The following is a 16690-nucleotide window of genomic DNA, read 5'->3' as shown; positions in this document are numbered from 1 at the left end:
CCCACATAAACACCATGTACACTGAGTTTTTGTCACATCTGAAGAACTCTACCTTAGAAAGCCCACAGGCTTGGCCGGCCAGGTGCGGTGGCTCATGCTTATAATCCCAGCACTTTGGGAGGCTGAACCAGGTGAAGCACTTGAGGTCAGGAGTTTGAGACCAGCCTGGCCAACATGGCAATACCCTATCTCTACTGAAAATGCAAACAATAAATTAGCCAGATGTGGCCATAGGTGACTAAAATCCCAGCTACTCAGGATACTGAGGCAGGAGAATTGCTCGAAGCCATGGGGTGGTGGTTGCAATGAGATGAGTTGGTGCCACTGCACTCCAGCCTGGGCAATGGAGCGAGGCTTTGTTTCAAATAAAAAGAATCCCCACCTCTTCCCCTCAACAGCCTTATAAAGGGAGCTCCAAGCAATTAAGCCCAATATTTGCCTCAAAAAAAGACAAAATCTTCAGGATCCTGGTCAAGAAATAAATGTTCCTTTAGCCTTAGACGGAGACAGTACCTCTGTCTTAACAAACAGCCTTGAAACTATCATCGGAAACAGCCTCAAAAGGACAGCCCAGAACAAAAGCTATCACAAGACATGTGGAAGCACGATGAAGAGTTGACCGAAACAGAAGTCACTCTTGGAAGATTACTTAGTATAAGATTCCATTTTCAGAAAGGATGAAGGAATTTTGGTGTGTAGTGAAACTATTAGTTGGTTGTGGTGGTGGTTATATCAATCTATACATGTGTTAAAAATCAGAAATGTACATCAAAACTAAAGCTAGTTTTACTATATATAAATTTCAATGTTAAGAAATTAATAAAACCAAATAACAGATAAAATATACTTGTTATATAAAGAAGACATTGAATCTGAAAGTGTTACAATTGCAGTTCTAATCATTCCTTCTTTTTCTAGTTCACTGATAGTTTCGAAAATGCTGTTTTCATTTAGGGGATCAGTAGTCAGAGACAGCCTGGTATGAACCATTTACACAAGCCTAGGAAGTTTCATGTATACATGTCCACAGGAAACACACACAATAAAATATTTGAGAATTAGAAGACAACATGAGGTTTTTAATGTTTGTTTCTGAAATTTGCTCAATTTAAGAGGAATGAGTCTTCAGGGAAAATGGTTCTCCAATTGTACCAACTTCCAATTAATTTCAAGCAACCAATTATACAATCTATTTCTTTTAAAAAATAGAGTTTTGACCTGACCTCCTTGGCTGAATCAGAAGACCAGACTTATCCTGCAAATATGTAGGCATTTTTCATTTTAGAAATGAAATGGAATGCTATATTATACCTGACCTCTTTTTCCATCACAAACCAGGTCATCTGCACTGAAACCCTTTCTTTCCCCCTTCAGGTTTAATTTATTTTCCAATATCCTTTTCTTGTAAGAAACATTTAAGTTTATTTATTTATTTATTTATTTATTTATTGTAATTTGACAGTTGAATTACATCAATATTTGCTCAAATAATTTCAAATACTGTCATTACAAAAAAGACACTGAATGTATCTATTGATCCATCAATCTCTGTTTTTGAAACATACAATTAGATTATTTTATTGTTTGAACTTTGGATTATTCATCATAATAAACAGTCTGATTTAGAGTAATGTATATACCAGTATGAGTTTCTTAGTTCTTTCTAGGGTGATTAATCTGATTTTTATTTTCATTTATCAAATTTTCAGAGTTGATTTTTAAAATTATTTCCCACATTAATTGTGCCTGTAAAGTTTCTTTCCAGAAAACTCTCTGGTATTGTTTAAAGGGTAAATTTTGGACTAAAGTCATTCTACAATTATTTTGTTTGTAGGGGTTCTCCCTCATACGAACTGTCTGTTGAGTAAGATTAGAGAATCAATTAAAGGCTTTACTAACTTCTTTATTATAGTGTTTTTCCAGTGTAGTTGTCTTGTATGACATACGAAGTTCTTTTCAAATAATTACATGCATAAGATTTTTCTCCAGTACGTATTTTCTTTTTAGGTTCTGGGGTACATATGAGGAACATGCAGGATTGTTGCATAGGTACATACATGGCAATGTGGTTTGCTGCCGCCATTCACATCACCTATATCTGGCATTTCTCCCCAGGTTATCCTTCCCCAACTCCCTACCCTACACTGTCCCTACCCTAGTCTCCTGCAACAGACCTCACTGTGTGATGCTCCCCTCCCTGTGTCCATGTGTTCTCATTGTTCAACACCCGCCTATGAGTGAGAACATGTGGTGTTTGATTTTCTGTTCTTGTGTCGGTTTGCTGAGAATGATGGTTTCCTCTACAGAGAACACAAACTCATCATTTTTTATGGCTGCATAATATTCCATGGTGTATATATGCCACATTTTCCTTGTCCAGTCTATCATCGAGGGGCATTTGGGTTGCTTCCAGGTCTTTGCTATTGTAAACAGTGCTGCAATGAACATACTTGTGGATGTGTCTTTATAACAGAATGATTTATAATCCTTTGGGTATATACCCAGTCATGGGATTGCTGGGTCAAATGGAATTTCTATGTCTAGGTCCTTGAGGAATCGCCACACTGTCTTCCACAATGGTTGAACTAATTTACACTCCCACCAACAGTGTAAAAGTGTTCCTATTTCTCCACATCCTCTCCAGCATCTGTTGTCTCCAGATTTTTTAATGATTGCCATTCTAACTGGCTTGAGATGGTATCACAATGTAGTTTTGGTTTGCATTTCTCTACTGACCAGTGATGATGAGCATTTTTTCATATGTTTGTTGGCCTCATATATGTCTTCTTTTTAAAAGTGTCTGTTCATATTTTTTGCCCACTTTTGAATGGGTTTGTTTGTTTGTTTGTTTGTTGTATATCTGTTTTAGATCTTTGCAGTTTCTGGATATAAGTCCTTTGTCAGATGGGTAGATTGCAAAATTTTTTTCCCATTCTGTTGGTGGCAGGTTCACGCTAATGATTGTTTCTTTTGCTGTGCAGAAGCTCTGGAGTTTAATTAGATCCCATTTGTCTATTTTGGCTTTTGTTGCCAATGCTTTTGGTGTTTTATTCATTGCCTATGCCTATGTCCTGAATGGTTTTGCCTAGGTTTTCTTCTAAGGTTTTTATGGTGTTAGGTATTATGTTTAAGTATTTAATCCATCTGGAGTTAATTTTAGTGCAAGGTGTCAGGAAGGGGTCCAGTTTCTGCTTTCTGCACATGGCAAGCCAGTTTCCCAACCCACACCATTTATTAAACAGGGAATCCTTTCCCCATTGCTTGTTTTTGTCAGGTTTGTCAAAGATCAGGTGGTTGTAGATTTGTGGTGTTTCTTCCAATGCCTCTTTTCTGTTTCTTTGGTCTATATCTCTGTTTTGGTACCAGTACCATGCTGTTTTGATTACTGTAGCCTTGTAGTATAGTTTGAAGTCTGATAGTGTGATGCCTCCCACTTTGTTCTTTTTGCTTAGAATTGACTTGGCTATGTGAGCTCTCTTTTGGTTCTATATGAAGTTTAAGGTGTTTTTTTCCAGTTCTGTGAAGAGGGTGGTAGGTAACTTGATGGGGATAGTGTTTAATCTATTAATTACTTTGGGCAGTATGACCATTTTCACGATATTGATTCTTCCTAACCATGATCATGGAATGTTTTTCTATCTATCTGTGTCCTCTTTCATTTCCTTGAGCAGTCATTTATAGTTCTCCTTGAAGAGGTCCTTTACATCCTTTGTTAGTTGTATTCCTAGGTATTTTATTCTTTTTGTAACAGTTATGAATGGCAGTTCCTTCTTGATTTGGCTCTCTTTAAGTCTGTTATTGGTGTTTAGAAATACTTACGATTTTTGCACATTGATTTTGTATCCTGAGACTTTGCTGAAGTTGCTTATCATCTTAAGGAGATTTTGGGCTGAGACAATGGGTTCTTCTAAATATGCAATTATGTCATCTGCAAATAGAGACAATTTGACTTCCTCCTTTCCTAATTGAATACCCTTTATTTCTTTTTCTTGCCTGATTGCTCTGGCTTGAACTTCCAGTACTATACTGAATAGGAGTTGTGAAAGAGGGCATCCTTGTCTAGTGCCAGATTTCAAAGGGAATGCTTCCAGTTTTTGCCCATTCAGTATGACATTGGCTGTGGGTTTGTTGTAAATAGCTTTTATTATTTTGAGACATGTTCCATCAATACCTAGTTTATTGTGAGTTTTTAGCATAAAGGGCTGTTGAATTTTGTGAAAGGCCTTCTCTGCGTCTGTTGAAATAATCATGTGTTTTTGTCTTTGGTTCTGTTTCTGTGGTGAATTACGTTTATAGACTTGCCTATGTTGAACCAGCCTTGAATCCCCAGGATGAAGCCTACTTGATCGTGATGGATAAGCTTTCTCATGTGCTGCTGCAATTGGTTTACCAGTATTTTATTGAAGACTTTTGCATCTATGTTCATCACAGATATTTGGCCTAAAGTTTCCTTTTCTTGTTGAGTCTCTGCCAGGTTTTAGTATCAGGATGATGCTGGTCTCATAAAATGCATTGAGAAGGATTCCCTCTTTTTGGATTGTTTGGAAATAGTTTCAGAAGGAGTGGTACCAGCTCCTCTTTCTATGTCTTGTGGAATTCAGCTGTGAACCCATCTGGACCTGGGCTTTTTTTGGTTGGTAGGCTCTTAATTGCTGCCTCAACTTCAGCCCTCGTTATTGGTCTACTCAGGGTTTTGACTTCTTCCTGATTTAGGCTTGAGAGGGTGCAAGTGTCCAGGAATTTATCTATTTCTTCCAGGTTTATTGGTTTATGTGCATAGAGTTGTTTGTAGTAATCTCTGATGGTGGTTTATATTTCTGTGGAATCTGTGGTGATATCCCCTTTATCATTTTTTATTACATCTATTTGATTATTCTCCTTTTTCTTTTTTATTATTCTGGCTAGTGGTCTATTTTGTTGATCTTTTCAAAAAACCAGCTCCTGGATTTATTGATTGTTATAAAGGGTTTTGTGTCTCTATCTCCTTAGGTTCTGCTCTGATCTCAGTCATTTCTTGTCTTCTGCTAGTTTTTGAATTTTTTTTTCATCTTGCTGCTCTAGCTCTTTCCATTTTGATGATAGGGTTTCAATTTTAGATCTTTCCTGGCTTCTCATGTGGACATTTATTGCTATAAATTTTCCTCTAGACACTGCTCTAAATGTGTCCCAGAGATTCTGGTATATTGTGTCTTCATTCTCATTGGTTTCTAAGAACATCTTTATTTCTGCCTTCATTTCATTGTTTATCCAGTTAACATTCAAGAGCCAGTTGTTCAGTTTCCATGAAGTTGTGGTCTGAGTTAGTTGCTCAATCCTGAGTTCTAATTTGATTGCACTGTTATGATTTCTGTTCTTTTGTATTTGCTGAGGAGTGATTTACTTCCAATTATGTGGTCCATTTTAGAGTAGGTGTGATGTGGTGCTGAGAAGAATGTAAATTCTGAGAATTTGGGGTGAAGAGTTCTGTAAATGTATATTATATTTGCTTGGTCCAGATCTGAGTTCAAGTCCTGGATTTCCTTGTTAATTTTCTGTCTCATTGATCTGTCTAATATTGACAGTGGAGTGTTAAAGTCTCCCACTATTATTGTGTGGGAGTCTAAGTCTCTTTGTAGGTTGTGAAGAATTTGTTTTATATATCTGGGTGATCCTGTATTGGATGCATACATATATTTAGGATCATTAGTTCTTCTTGTTGCATTGATCATTTTACCATTAGGTAATGCCCTTCTTTGTCTCTTGATCTTTGATGGTTTAAAGTCTATTTTATCAGAGACTAGGATTGCAACTCCTGCTTTCTTTTTGCCTTGGTAATGGCAGACACCCTTCCCCCCAAAGAGCTACACCATCTTGGGTCCAGCTGTGCTTGCTGTGAAACTCTCATTCCAGAGAGTTTCAGATTGCTGGTCTTTGTAAGGGCAGGACCGGCCAAGCCACATCACCTGGCTCCCTGTTTCAGCCCCCTTTCTTTCTGTTGAACAGGCAACTCTGTCTCCCAGGCACTCCAGTTGCCAGCTGAAACGGCACCGGGATTTGTGTGAGTTTTCGTGTGGAGACCTGCTACACCCGTGCTGGAGACTCATGGCACTTTTCTGCCCAGGAATCTCCTGGTCTGTGGACAGTAAAAATTCATTTGGAAATGCCGTGATCACTCACCCTCTGTGTTTTTGCTGAGAACTTTTTTTTTTTTTTTTTTTTTTTTTCTTTTTTGAGACGGAGTTTCGCTCTTGTTACCCAGGCTGGAGTGCAATGGCGCGATCTCGGCTCACCGCAACCTCCGCCTCCTGGGTTCAGGCAATTCTCCTGCCTCAGCTTCCTGAGTAGCTGGGATTACAGGCACGCGCCACCACGCCCAGCTAGTTTTTTGTATTTTTAGTAGAGACGGGGTTTCACCATGTTGACCAGGATGGTCTCGATCTCTCGACCTCATGATCCACCCGCCTCAGCCTCCCAAAGTGCTGGGATTACAGGCTTGAGCCACCGCGCCCGGCCTTTGCTGAGAACTTCAATCCAGAGCTGTTCCTATTCAGCCATCTTTGATCCTCTCACATTTGAACTTTAAACTCTCTCAAAGTATCTCCTAAGGCAGAGCTGATACTTTGGGGAATCAGCATAGAAGGTGGTTAATTCATTTCATAACAAATGTTTTTGACCTCCTATTACAAAGGCTTTTTGCATGGAGTAGATATTTTGTGTAAAATGAGCCACTTATGTCATAAATATAATAGCTGAAAAAGATAATGGAATGTTGCTGTGTTTTAATTTAGCACATAAGTCCAACTTCTCATCTATGACTTGTTTTACAGTGATAACAATTAAAGCAATTCCCTCAAATTTTTCAGCTCTTAAAAAAAAAAAGAGTAGAAAAAAATTATCCTATTGCACATAGGGTGTCACCTAGAAACAGAGTTAATTGTCCTTGCTTCCAGATGTTTCTTCTCAAATCCTCAGACACTTTTATTTTCCTCTGGTTTTTCCATTGATGACAGCTTCCTTGAGTCATTCCAATCCATCCTTCCCACAACTGTGCCACAAGCAGCCCTTACAAGAAAGAGACACCCCCGAGTCACACTTTCTGTCACCTGTTTGCAACCTTAAGCTGTCTAGCACAATTTGTTTTCTTTTGTCATTCCAATTTTTTGTTATTTGTGATATCTTTATATTAATTCTTGCATTTTTATTATTAAACACGACCCAATATTTTTGGCCAAAGCCATTGTGAATACAATTACAAACAAAATATTTAAGAAGCAGAATTGCTTATATGATCAACTGTGACTAGGCTCTATTTTAATAGCAAAACAAAATTGGTTACTCAGCTATCTGAAGACATTCAGAGAAATAATGAAAATGGGTCACCAGGTCTAAGACTTTGCCTTCTAGCTCACTGCTTTGGGTAAAATACTGCAGCAAATCATTTTGGCAATAAAGTAGAATACCTCTTTAGAAGTCAAAATGGAAAAAGTATAAATTCCTAGAAAAAATGTATAGTCAGAAACTAAAGCTCATTATCTTAGATCAATATCTTTTAATCTGCCAACCCTGGAAGAAAAAATTACTGCTGTTTTCAAACAGAATTTAAAGCAATCTCCTGGTCTGCCTCTTTAACATTTGTCAGTGACTTGGCAGCTCCATCCTATTAAAGGACATCCTTTTGGCCATCACTGTCAGTCTGCTCCACCATCTTCTCTTGCTCTTACCTGCATCCTAAATCATGGACCTTCTTGTTGTCTTCTTATAGTTTTTCAAGGTTATTCCCTGAAAGTACCTTTCTCCAATTTTCCCAGTGTATTTTAAAAGTGATTTTATGACTCCCATCTTTCTCAGTGAACCACTGCTGCTTCTATTCCAATAGAGACACTTTTTTAGTTAGCTACTATCTGAGTTTTCAAGTTATACTCCAATCAAATTTTATTTTAGTTGATCTGATGTTAGATAAAATAAAGATGGTTGCCAGATTTGAGTATGCACATTAACATGCAAGCTATTTAAGGAGCACTGAGGCTCTTCCTCCAGGTAGGTGCTTAATACGTACCCGTGGAATGAATGAATGAATCACAACTCGCCTCTACTATCATATGGACAATATATGATATACTAAACATAATTTATAATTCATTCCTTAGGAACCTGAGTTTGGATATAGCCTGAAGTTAGTGAAGGGGCCTACAGTGTAATAAATGAAAGGGAGTTTTCTAAAGGATGGAAATCCTCTGTGAAAGAAGGCAATGGTGGTTGTCCAGTAGCCTGCTTATCAAACGTTAGAAGAAAGAATGAAATGAGACAGCGAAGTACTGGACAAAATTAGCAGCAGGCTGGGAATTATGGAATAAAACACAGAATCCAGTCAAAAAGAAATCACAAAAGGCCAGGTGCCATGTCTTACGCCTGTAATCCCAGCACTTTGGGAGGCCAAGGTGGGCGGACCACGAAGTCGAGAGATTGAGACCATCCTGGACAACATGGTGAAACCCTGTCTCTACTAAAAATACAAAAATGATCTAGGTGTGGTGGTACACGCCTGTAGTCCTAGCGACTCTGGAGGCTGAGGAAGGAGAATTACTTGAACTCAAGAGGCAGAGGTTGCAGTGAGTCAAGATCATGCCACTGCACTCCAGCCTGGCAACAGAGCAAAAAGTCCAGAATACCAGGGACTTCTACTGTGAAGTAAATGTACAACAAAGAAAAAAGTTATCAGCTTGTGAAAGTCACCAAAAGGCATCAGAAGTAGAGTAAGTGTGACTGATGGGATGTTGGACTCTGAAAGATGTCCTTGACTTCTGTTAGTGCTCCTCTCATTTCACATATCCCCACCCAAACACACATACACACACATGTAGCAAGAGTCATTCAAGATGGAAAAGGATATGCTGTACACTGTTTATATCTACAGAGGAATGCTAGATATAGTACTTATATTTTATTGGGCAAAGAAAGTAGTAATCATACCCCAAGTCACTTGATAGCATTGGAAAATAACGAACTGAGAAAGCATACTTACATTAAAGAGGCTGAACTTAAATTACTTCTTGATATTTGGCCCAGTTATGAGGGTCTCCATTATTTCACAGGGGAATTTTAACTTCCAAGTTAAGAAAAAAAAAAAAAAAAAAGCAGACCTGAATCTCTAGCTTGCTGATACTTGAGAAAATAATCTATAGAATGTCCGTGATTCTCAGGCCAAACCTGAGCAAAGAAGCATTACAGACACTTTAAACCAAGGGAATGGGAAACCATAGAGGAAGTTATGTCTTCATCAGACTTTAGGAAGAAACCAGGTTAAACAGGAAAAATGATGTGTTCTAGGCACTAACTGGTTTATAGTTATTTACATGTTAAGTTTAAGAATTGCTAATGATCCAGTCAACTATTTTTTTTAGCAAAATTAGCCCCTCAGGACCAGATTGGAAATACTATTTTATATTCTTAAGGTGTGAAAAGGAGACAGCACGATCTACATCTTTAGGCATATTTATAAATATAAGCGAAATGCCTGTGTAAACATACTAACTGTACTTGCTAAATATTCAGACAGCAGTAAAAATGAGAAGGCAGTTAAGTACGTATTAAGACTTCTTGTAAAATACAGTATCCTTCGAAATGCTCTTCTAAATAGCTCAGTTTGAACCACAATTTCCTTAGCTCAGTAAATCTAGTCTACTGTCATGTTCAACAATGGTTGGGATAAGCTGCTTAATGAGGAACTACTGTCCCCCGTCTTCTCATTTCTCACTTCCTTTCCCTTCCTCTCTCCTCCTATCTCCCCTCCATGTTGCTCCCCTCCATTTTCATTTTCTCCTCTCCTTTCCTCTATGTCTCTTCTCTCATCCTCCCTGTCTCATCTTATACTGACCTTAATTAGAAGCAGAGCAAACACATTGTGCAAGCAATGAAAAAGGTGCTTTTATTCTTTCACTGAATAACTATAGAGATTTACCAAGTTCCAGGATTAAAGCTACGTACTTTTGATTATGGAGCGAAGAAGGCAAACATGGCTGCTACCCTTAGGGTGTGCACAGACTGTAGGAAGACAGAGAGCCAAGAGGCAGTAACGAAATCTGGGATGCACGTCATGGTGGATATTCTGATAGGACAAACCGTTAAGGAATCCCAGAATAAGAGAATTTCGCCTACTCCATGTTATTTCTCTCTAGGCGCATGGGAACATAATCTTACTGAATTTCTTGAAAGAGTCTGACAGGAACAATTAGATTTTAATGGATTTCATACTGATAATTTGACAAATTTCTCCTGCCTGTTCTTTTCTTTTATTTTTATTTTTTGCCTTAACTATAGTTATTATGAAATCAAAAAAGGTGAATTAAAGATTTTTGAGGGGTATTTATACAATTCTCAAAGAAATACATGCTGTTTTTTAAAATTATGAATAAGAAATGAATTTTCTACTATCGAATTTTATTTATTTTTTTTTTTAAGGCAGAGACTTCCTTGCTCTAGTCATTATACTGGACTCTGGGAACAAATGGTGGCTAAAATAGGTAGAGTAGTGCTCTTGTGGGCATTTGAAAAAGCAAGCCGAGTTACATTTAGTTACCTTCAGTAAATAAGGTATTAAATACATCAAAAGAGTGAAAGGTATCTTAGTTTCAGTTTTACAAAGGCAGAGGCTGAGACTTGGATCCTTGTAGTTTATCCTAAGAAACAGAATTGAGGGAATAGAGAATGTGAGATGGAAAGCGTCACTCATGCAGTTGCCAAGTACAGAATCCCTCCTAGAACCGCCCCCTTGAAAGAAGAAACGGTAGAATTTATCCATCCACTCCCATTGTTGAAGGCTGCTCACTGGGGGCACAAACTCTTCTAGATTCCCACAGTGTGCTGGCATCCATAGGCCACAAGAGCTCTTTCTGTGTCTAAGGACACAGGACAGAATGAAGAAAGATGCTCTGCTTGGGCTTGGGCCTGACACTACGGTGAGCATGAGCAAAAGCAACCGTCCACCACAGCTGCACTGAAGCAGAAGTGCAGAGGTTGGGGGCATGTTTCAGAGACCCAAGGCATGAACTACAAGTGGCATTTTGAGACCATTTCTCCTGATGATGAGCAAAAGCATCAGGATTCAAATCTCCGAGACAGAAAAAAATAAGCAGATAGAAATCCACTTCTATTCACTTCCTTATAAAATTGGTCTGAGGATGAGATCCAGTCTCTAAATAATTTATCTTGATTCATTTTTTTCCAGCTTGGGAAATACCCTGGGGACGTCCAAATCAAATATTTTGGTCCTCATGGCTTTCTTTTCTTTCTGCATAAGCCCCATGGTCTAATGGCCTTATGTTGTTTGAAAAGGAATTGATACTATGATGAAGAAAACAAGCAGGAAGTTACAGATGGAAGCAGACAGACTGATCCCATAGGCTTTGCCAAAGGAACATGCAAAAACCATTTATATATATAAGACTTATGCTGTTATTTGTATTTGAATAGTGTGTTCTAACCCATCACTAGCATAGTGTAATGCTATTTTTTTCCTGAATAACAGAGTTGGGTTTACTTTTATCATTCCACACCTTACTCTGGATATATTCTGGTCAGTAACAAGCATTTGTAATGAAATGATATAAATAAGAGTGGTAGTCTATGTTTCTGTGACCAACTTTAAAAGTGCTTATGTGAGGGCTGGGCATGATGGCTCCTGCCTGTAATTCCAGCAGTTTTGGAGGCTGAGGCAGGAGGGTCGTTTGAGGTCAGGAGTTTGAGACCAGCCTGGGCTATATAACCAGATCCCATCTCTACAAAAAATTAAAAATAATTAGCCAGGCATGGTGGCAGAGGCCTGCCTGCAATCCTAGCTACTCGGAAGGCTGAGGTGGGAAGACCCCTTGAGCCCAGGAAAGTAAGAGAGTCTGAATGATTACACTACTGCACTCCAGCCTGTGACAGAGCAAGCGTCTCTGAAAACAAAACTAAGTGCCTGTGTGACTAAAATATTTCACAATAATATTTGCCATTTGCTTTTTGTGGAAAAGTGTTAAAATTGGTAAATTAAAGTGAAAGCTATTTAGGAATCTCTTGTATTGTTCTTCCAACTTTTCTGTAAGTTTAGGGTTTCTTTTCCAAAATGAAATTTTAGCAAACATTGCATGATACATGACTATGTAAGACATGTAAGACATATATGATTGATGAAAGATGGTCAAAAGTATAAATAAATGAGAGTTTAACAATCAAGATATACCATTACCGAAAAGAGATAAGGAGGTTTTGCTATAACCTTCTAGACTTTTTCTTCTTGGAAACAAATTATATACATGTACACATAAATAACATTATAAAATAGACATATATTATATGTGCCAGTCTTTCTGTAAGGTGTTTTTTCTCTCAAAAATACTCATGATCTCTTCTCTCTGTTAACAAATAGGTTAATATATTTCTTCCAAATAAATGCCTACTATTAAATCATTTGATGTATAGTTATAAATGTTTTAGATATCTTATTGTTAGACACCTGATCTAACAAAAGACCAAATATTATAATTTGGTTTCTAATTTTTCTCTATTTTAAATATAATTATATTATATTTCCTGTTATTCAGGAAAATTTTTTTTTCAAGTTAAACAACAATTTGTAACCAAAACTTTAATCCCAAGGATTCTCACAAAACATATTACAAATGACAGCATGAAAAAAAATTTTGCACAGTAACTCTAAGTTCAGCTCTACAATGTACCCTTAAACTGGCAGGTCATTGTTGAAATCTCAAATTTGCACATAATGTCATGAACAGCCATGTAGTCATATACAGTAATCAAATAAGGAACTTATGACCTAAAGCAAAGATAAACTTTCCTGAAACTTAACAGATTCCTATACCATCTAGGCAACCTCTGCCCAGGATAAGCGTGAGTTTGGCTTTTTCAAAAACCTCTAATTTAAACTTTCTTGAAACTTAACAGATTCCTATACCATCTAGGCAACCTCTGCCCAGGATAAGCGTGAGTGGCTTTTTCAAAAACCTCTAATTTAATAGTGCAGCGTTTTTTACCCAATGGCTTGTGTTTCACAGCAACTTTTAAAGACTGCTTATTCAACTACAGCTACATCCTATATCCCAAAAAAGTAAATCTTAGTTCAATTTTTGCCAGTTGTTTCTGTATTAAAAAAAAAAAAATCACACTTCTGCTGGGCGGGTTTAGAGGTTTATTATCAGTCTATGCGTAACTAAAATTCAAAGCAAATTCAGTTTTGCTTAAGGGAACATTGTGAAGTAACAATTCTTGGTACTACATGCCTCATATGATCCATTTCAAACCATAGAGAATTGCACCTTTGTGTCACTGTTTCAAAAGACAAACAAATTTGAACAGCTAAAACATCTTAAAAATGCACCAAGCTTATGAAGTCTCAAACATTATCTTCCTAAGAATGGAGCCCAAAATTGCAGAGCAGTAATTTTGGAATAAAATCAAGATGGATATAAAACTTCTTATTCTTAAATTGACACGTAAGATCTATGAAGCTTGACACATCTGTGTCATCACGCACTGAAGACGGGAAGCAGTTCACGGAGTCAGCTGGTTCCCAGGCTTGCGTAGAAGGTGATGAGTTACTACCAAAAGGCAGTGAGAATCTTCAATAGAATAACCTGGGTCCAAGTGATGTTAATAGAAAAGTTCCCTGTCTTTGTTTTAATTTTCTATGTGCTTTTTAGGTGCGAATCCAAATATGTAGTCTTAATTCCCCTGGAAAATACACAGTTCTTACACAGTTCTTTTAGTTATTGTACATTCTGTTTGTTAAATAAACCGCAAATCAACTTCCCACCAAAAAAAAAAAAAAAAAAAAATACAAAACTATTAGCTGGGCGTGGTGGCATGCGCCTGTAGTCCCAGCGACCCAGAAGGCTGAGGCAGGAGAATTGCTTGAACCCAGGAGGTGGAGGTTGCATTGAGCCTAGATCACGCCACTGCACTCCAGCCTGGCACCTGACAACAGAGCGAGACTCTGTCTCAAAAAAAAAAAAAAAAAAAAAAAAAAAACTCAGGCCCTGAACTTGGCCTGCTGTTCACCCTGCCACCTCCAAAGTTGAGTGAGGAGCAGAGGTCTCCGATTCTTCTGGACCCTCTTCCAGAAGGAGCCCCAGTAGGTGAGGGAGTGCCAGCCCCCAAAAGCTCTCCCTGGGAACACCACCTTCAGCATGGGATGCCTTTGAAGAGTCACCTGAACCTGGGAGGCCGAGGTTACAGTGATGTACTCCAGCCTGGTGAGAGAGCAAGAGTATGTCTCAAAAAAAAAAAGTTTCCGCATGTAAATGAGATCATGCAGTATATGTCTTCCTTTTTCTGGCTTATTTCATTTAAAACAATGTTCCCCAAGCTCATCCACGTTTTTACAAATGACAGAATTTTCTTCTTTTTAAGGCTGAATTTCGGTTGTATGTTTGTGTATATTATGCATATGTGCGTGTAATATATACATATTATATATGTATAATATATAATATAAAATATATTTTATATTATATTTTATATAAATAATACACTATGTATTGAAGAAATTTAAATATATTATATATTTTATATATAATTTATAAAATATTTTAAATATATTTTACATAAAATATATAGTTTTATATATAATATATATCATTCATATATAATATATAAAAATATATTTATATATAAATATATTTTCATATATTATATATGTATATATATACATATCTATATATCATATGCACATGAATATATAAGTATATCTTATTAAGTATAATATATACTTATATATAAGTATAATATATATAAGTATATTATAATATACTTATATATTATTCATGTGCATATAATATATATATTTATATATATTTATATATGTATATATTATATTATTCATATGCATATGATTTGTAGGTCTGATATTTTATGAATAATATATAGATATGTATATATTATTCATATGTATATATTATATACATATCTATATATCATATACATATGAATAACATATTTATATAAATATATTGCCTATATATTATATATAAAATATATATTACATATTAAATCTATAGTTATATAACAGTATATTTATATAAATATATTGTTTATATATTATATAGAGTATATTTGTATTATTTATATATTATATTTATATAGTTAATATATTTATGTATTATATATTATATGTTCATGTATAATATATAGCATATAAATAAAATATATTGTTTTATATATTATATAAAGATACATATAAAATACATATTTATATAATGTATATTATATATAATTTTCTCTATTTTTATCAATAACACTTAGGTTGGTTCTATAGACTGACTATTGTGAATAGTGTTGCAATAAATATGGGAGTTTAGCTCTCTATTTGACATACTGATTTTATTTCCTTTGGATATATATGCAGAGTGGGACTACTGGGTTATTTAGTAGTCCTATTTTTATTTGTTTTGAGAAACCTTCATACCATTTTTCATAATAGCTGTACTAATTTACCTTACTGTCAACAGTGTACAGGATTTTTTTTTTCTTCATTTCCTTGACAATTCTTACTGTCTTTTGTCTCTAAAAAAAAGCCATTCTAACAGGTACGGGATGGGATTATCTTATGGTTTTAATTTGCTTTTCTATGACTGTTAATGATATTTAGCATTTTTTTATATACCTTCTGGGCATTTGTATGCCTTCTTTTGAAAAATGTCTACTTGGGTTCTTTGCCATTTTAAAATCAGGTTATTTATCTTCTTACTATTGAGTTGTCTGAGCTTCTTATATGCTTTGAATGTTAAGTCCTCATCAGATGTATGGTTGCAAATATTTTCACCCATCACATAGGTTGCCTCTTTACTCTGCTGACTTTTTTTTTCTTCTGTGCAAAAGCTTTTTTGTTTGGTATATTCACTTTTGTGTGAATATATATATTTTTGCTTTTGTTGCCTTTTTTTTTTTTTTTTTTTTTTTTTTTTTTTTTTTTTTTTTTTTTTTTTGCTGCTCTAGTCAACAAAAGGGACACTTTATTGAGGCTCCAGGGCCATGGGGCCCGGGCAGGAGGCTGCCCTTAAAGGCAGGAAGAGCCTTATTTGACCTTGTTGGGGTGCAGGTTGTTGACGTGGCTACACTTCTTCTTGCTGCAGTTGACAGCACGGGGATACAGGTGAGCATAGCTCTTGCGGCAGATCATCTTGTCATAGTTGTATTTCTGGGTGAACTAGTGGAGGGAAGGCTCAACGCTGCCACCTCACAGGCATAGTAGGTGCAGGGTGGACTGTTTCTGGATGTTGTAGTCTGAGAGAGTGCGGCCATCATCCAACTGTTTGCTGGCAAATATCAGATGCTGCTGGTCAGATAGGATACCCTCCTTGCCTTGAATTTTGGCTTTGACATTCTCAATAGTGTCACTGGCTTTAACCTCAAGGGTGATGGTCTTGCCCGTGAGGTTCTTCACAAAGATCTGCATCTCTGCGTCTGCCACATGACCACTGCCACCAACTAACTCAGCCGCCTTGCTGAAGAAAAAGAGCCACAGTGTCAGATTTTATGTTCAAGTTTTATCCATTTTGAATTGTTTATTGTATGTAGTATGAGATAAAGGTCTAATTGTATTCTTCTGCACATGAATATCCAGTTTTGCCAACATCATTTATCGAAGAGCCTGTTCTTTCCTCATTTTGTGTTCTTGGCTCCTTTGTAAAAAAAAATCAATTGACCAAGTTGACCA

General features: G+C 36.5%; 1 pseudogene; it reads right to left on the bottom strand.

Annotated features, from left to right (window-relative positions):
- Positions 1-16048: 16048 nt before the first annotated feature.
- LOC101036091 (ubiquitin-ribosomal protein eL40 fusion protein-like) lies at positions 16049-16435 on the bottom strand (annotated as a pseudogene).
- Positions 16436-16690: the final 255 nt, after the last annotated feature.

The sequence above is a fragment of the Saimiri boliviensis genome, chromosome 3, assembly GCF_048565385.1.
Source record: "Saimiri boliviensis isolate mSaiBol1 chromosome 3, mSaiBol1.pri, whole genome shotgun sequence".
Lineage (NCBI taxonomy): Eukaryota > Metazoa > Chordata > Mammalia > Primates > Cebidae > Saimiri > Saimiri boliviensis.
This window is presented reverse-complemented; position numbering and strand designations above follow the sequence as displayed.